This window comes from Saccopteryx leptura, chromosome X, assembly GCF_036850995.1.
Source record: "Saccopteryx leptura isolate mSacLep1 chromosome X, mSacLep1_pri_phased_curated, whole genome shotgun sequence".
Lineage (NCBI taxonomy): Eukaryota > Metazoa > Chordata > Mammalia > Chiroptera > Emballonuridae > Saccopteryx > Saccopteryx leptura.
The window spans coordinates 124,971,942-124,976,965 of NC_089516.1; the positions used below are offsets into that span (position 1 = coordinate 124,971,942).

At 37.0% G+C, this 5,024-nt stretch overlaps 1 non-coding gene across 1 annotated transcript; it reads right to left on the minus strand.

The window, feature by feature from the left end:
* Positions 1-4,496: 4,496 nt before the first annotated feature.
* Positions 4,497-4,625, minus strand: LOC136386647 (small nucleolar RNA SNORA30/SNORA37 family). The gene has a single exon (XR_010748005.1). It is a non-coding gene; the product is annotated as a small nucleolar RNA SNORA30/SNORA37 family (small nucleolar RNA).
* Between the last annotated feature and the right edge of the window lie 399 nt (positions 4,626-5,024).

Consider the following 5,024-nt stretch of genomic DNA (forward strand, 5'->3'; position numbering starts at 1 on the left):
AAGTCAAATATTAAAGAAAAAAAAATAAAGTCCAAGCGTGCTTTTATGGTAATTAAACATAATAAATATGACAAAATTAAATTTATTCTGACATTAAAAAACATTTTTATGTTACATTTTTTGAGTTATGCTTTTTAGACTTTGTAAAAAGAGGGGTTAAAAAAATTTAAAAATGACAAAAATGTTATCTTTTTATATAGTTAGATACATTCTTAGTAAGACTTACTAAATTCGGCAGGTATCAGTGCGAATGCGTTAAGTTTTTTCATTCTTGTGTTTATGAGAAACATGAGTCTGATGTGTCCTAGCGATTTCTTCAATGTTTGGGCATATATTTGAAAGGCAAACTCTCATTTCCTCGTCAATACATTGAAGAATTCCTCTCTTTTTACTCTTAATTGTGTTGAGGGTAGAAAATCCTAATTCACATAAATAGGATGTTGAAAATTGTAGTAAAATGTTCAAAACTTTTTTTTAGATATTGCCACATATTCTTCTTTTGTAGAAATCCAACAGGCTTCAAGAGACAATTCCTTATGTTAAATCATCAATCCACCATCAGTGGATATAGCTGCCAGGTCTCCTTCTGTTAATGTTAAACCAAAATCACTTGAAGCTTCCATGAATGGGTTTATAATCCAATCACATAGTTCAGTGTTAAGTGATGGAAAATAAGAACCCAATTTTTCTTCTAAACTTATTAAATGTTCAACTATTATTGGAAGTGTTTCATTTATGCAGGTGTTATTTACCAATGGAAACATTTCCAAATTACCTTCAACAGCTTTTCTTTTCCAAATCTGTAGTTTTCTCTGAATCGCTTTCATTTTGTCAGTGGATGTGAGAATATTTTCTTCTTTCCCTTGCATGCTAGTATTCAAAATATTGAGCTGCTGAAATATATTGGCCAAATACTGTAACCTGGCAATCCAAAATTTGCACCAAAGGAGGTTACAAAAATGTAACTGTTTCATCTCTTCAAAAAACACAAGAAGTTCTTGTCATAGCTCATGTACATAAGTGCTATGTGTACACAAGTACTTTTCCCCTTGACAACCACCTCATCTCAGTGTGTAAAAGCAGCAGTCTGTGTTGTGAATCCATATCAATACAAAGCTTTTCGAATAAATGCAATTTGACAGGTCTTGTTTTAATAGAGTTTACCATCTGAACAACTTGATCTAAAACTTTTCTTAATTTTTCTCCCAATGTTTTTGCCACAAGGCCTCCCTATGAAGAAAGCAGTGAGTTACGATAACATTCTCATTTTGTTTTTTTACAAAAGATGTAAGACCCTTAACACAGCCTACCATGGAAGGGGCGCCATCTGCACAAATACCTACACACAACTTCTATGTTAACTGCCATTTATCACAATAGTTATTCAAAATGTTAAAAAGTCTTCACCTTTTGTAGACACACCTACTTCTTTGCAAAAGAGAAACTGATTTACTATTTGATCTTCATTAATAAACTGGATGAATGTTAAGAGTTGCACCATGTTGGTAATGTCTGTTGACTCATCAACTTGCAATGCAAAATTTGAATACTGAAGCTTATTACTGCATACATTTTTCTCGATATCAGAAGACATTTCTATAATATGTCTGTGAACTGTATCGTTGGACAGAGGAATCTTGCTTATTTTCATTGCTGCTTCATTTCCTAGCATTGTCATTACCATTCTTTTGCATGAAGGCAAAATAAGTGACTCACCTAAAGTATGAGCTTTCATTTTTTTGCTATTAGTTCTGAGACTTGATAAGAAGCGATTTGAGCTTTATCAGAAACAGGCATAATGCTTTTAAAAAAATTTGCCGATTTTGTTCGCTGTTCAGACAATCTCTTGAAAAAACTTACAGATTCATCTTGTAAATTAGAGTGTATAGTTTTAAAATGTTTACTAGGAAGCAATGATTCATTTGCCATTTTACACCCACATACTAAACATAGTGATAAAGGATGATCTTCACTTCCGGTCCAAATGAAAACAAAGCTTAAATAACTTTCATTATATTTGCGAGTAGGCCATGATTTTGCTTTCTTACTTGCACTTAACTTTTGCTCACTTCCAGAATCAGATTCTTCAATATTACCCTTATTTTTGAGAACTCTATCCATTTTATTTGGGTGTATTTATCTAAAAATAATATAATGATGTTTTAGTAATAAATATAATAATGATGTGTTAACAAAAAGAGTGGTATTTCCGTAATGAAATAGCATAATAGAGTAACTATATTTATTTTCATATCTGGGCACATGCTGTGAACTAGCGCAGCTAGTAATTCCAGGTCTCGAGTGGGAACGGTGCGGAATTAAGAAAATATGGAGTCAGGAGGGCCCTGTAATTGCTGCTGGCAAGAATAAAGTGTGCCCAAAAACTGCATCTTGCTTTATTTATAGGGCAAAGTGAGGCCATTAGCAAATCTTAACTTTACACCAAACAAAGGATAGAAGAAACTTGCCTCCAGTCTTTCTGGGGAACATGGGGGGTAGTGTAAACAATCCAGCACCACAGCTTAACAGCCTTTTGCAACCTAATCAGGCAAGTGAGGTGGGGGTTTGGGCAGATTGTCAGTTTACAGCCAATTTCCAACACCTCTGTCCCCCCAAAATCTAAACTTCAAAACCCTGTTGGTTTTTTGGTCACCAACAGGCACATATTTCTCTGGAATAACATAGGGTGCACTTGGAAATCTTCTAGGGTGCACACTTTGAGAACCACTGCTCTATCCACTGTGCCATGGCCTGGTCAGGCTTAATTTGGTTCTTTTAACTAACCTGACATGTGTTCCTTTTTTTTTTTTTTTTTTTTTTGTATTTTTCTGAAGCTGGAAACGGGGAGAGACAGACAGACAGACTCCCGCATGCGCCCAACCAGGATCCACCCGGCACGCCCACCAGGGGGCCACGCTCTGCCCACCAGGGGGCAATGCTCTGCCCCTCATGGGCGTCGCTCTGTCGCAACCAGAGCCACTCCAGCGCCTGGGGCAGAGGCCAAGGAGCCATCCCCAGCGCCCGGGCCATCCTTGCTCCAATGGAGCCTCGGCTGAGGGAGGGGAAGAGAGAGACAGAGAGGAAGGAGAGGGGGAAGGGTGGAGAAGCACATGGGCTCTTCTCCTGTGTGCCCTGGTCGGGAATCGAACCCGGGACCTCTGCACGCCAGGCCGACGCTCTACCGCTGAGCCAACCGGCCAGGGCATGTGTTCCTTTTTTCCTTTCCTCTTATTTTATTTTTTTAAGGACAGACATTAAATCAGGATTTAGTCCTGTAAGTACTTTCTGAGAATTTTTTTATTTATTTTGTATTATTTTTTTAGAGAGATAGAGACAGGAAGGGAGAAAGATGAGAAATATCAATTCTTTGTTTCAACACCTTAGTTGTTCATTGATTGCTTTCTCATATGTGCCTTGACCAGGGAGTTTCAGCAGAGCAAGTGACCCCTTGCTCAAGCCAGTGACCTTTAGGCTTAGGCCAGCGACCATGGTGTAAAGTCTATGATCCTATGCTCAAGTTGGTGATTCCAGACAATTTTTAAAATTAAGATAAATTCACATAAAAATAACAATTTTAAAGTGTACAATAAAGTGATTTCTAATATATTCACATTATTGTGTAAAACCACCACCACTATCTTACCCAGATCATTTTCATCATCCCAAAAATGAACTTCCATAATTGTTAATATACACTCCCAATTACTCCTAGCTACATTGCCTGGAAATCTTTAATTAACTTTGTTTCTCTACATATTCACCTGTTCTGGACATTAAACATAAGTGGGATCATATAATATGTAGCTTTTTGTGCCTGTCTTCTCTCAGGATATTTTAGAGGTAGGTTTATATAGGTGGTAACATGAATCAGTAATTCGTTCCCTTTGATGGCTCTATAATATTATATTGTGTAGGTATACCATTTTTGGTTATCCATGTTTCAGTTGATAGATATTTGGGTTGTTTCCACTTTTTGGCTATCCTAAACAATGCAGCTATGAATGTTGGTGTACAATTTTTAAATGGCATTGAGATATAGCTCACATGCCATACGACCACCCTTTTTAAGTGTATAATTCAATGGCTTTTAGTAAAATCACAGATCTGTATGATGACCACCACAGTCAACTTCATAGTATTTTCATAACCCCAAAAAGAAACCCCATGCGCATTAAGTACCGTGCCCCTCTCTACCCACGCTCTAGTTTACCTCAGCCCTAGGCTACCGCTAGTCTGCTTCCTGTCTTTATGGATTTTCCTATTATGGACACTTCATAAAAATGGAATTACAATATGACATCTTTCCTGACTGGCTTTTTTCTTTTTGCATCATGTTTTTAGGGTTCATCCATGTTGTACTTTATTTCTTTTTATGGTAAAATAATGATTCATTGCATGGATATACCACATTTGTTTATCCATTTGTCTGTATATAAAATAAATATTAAACATATTAAAACTATTGCATAAGGCCAACCGACTATTTTATTTTATTTCTCTGTGCCATTGAGCGACAGCTGCCACTGGCATGGTCCCAGGGCTAGGATGCAATCAAGGGTTTTCTTTCAGCACCAGTTACTAAATCCTGGACCCACTGCCCAGGGGAGGACCTGTGAAAGTGCTGACAAACCAACTAGTTTTAATGATTATACGATAAAAACCTAAAAAGGCTAAAAGAGTTGTTCAACATCACATAAGGGGCAAGAGAAAAATGACAAGCTAAATACTATAACTTAAGTTTTCTTTTTCCAGTCTAATGTTTTCCCCATTTCTACTCAATGGTCCAGCATTAAAACTTTTCCCGTTCTGTTTCTCATCCCATCAAAAATAAAGATGTCAAGTCTCGAAATGCTAAGGTTACAGGTTTGTTCCCCAGTCAGGGCACATAAGGGAAGCAACCCATGAGTACCAGCTAAGTGGAATGACAAAATGAATGCTCCTCTCTTTCCCTTCCTCTCTCTGTCTCTCTAAACTCAACCAATAAGTAATAAAAAAAGATATCAAGTAGTAGATCTGATAGAGTA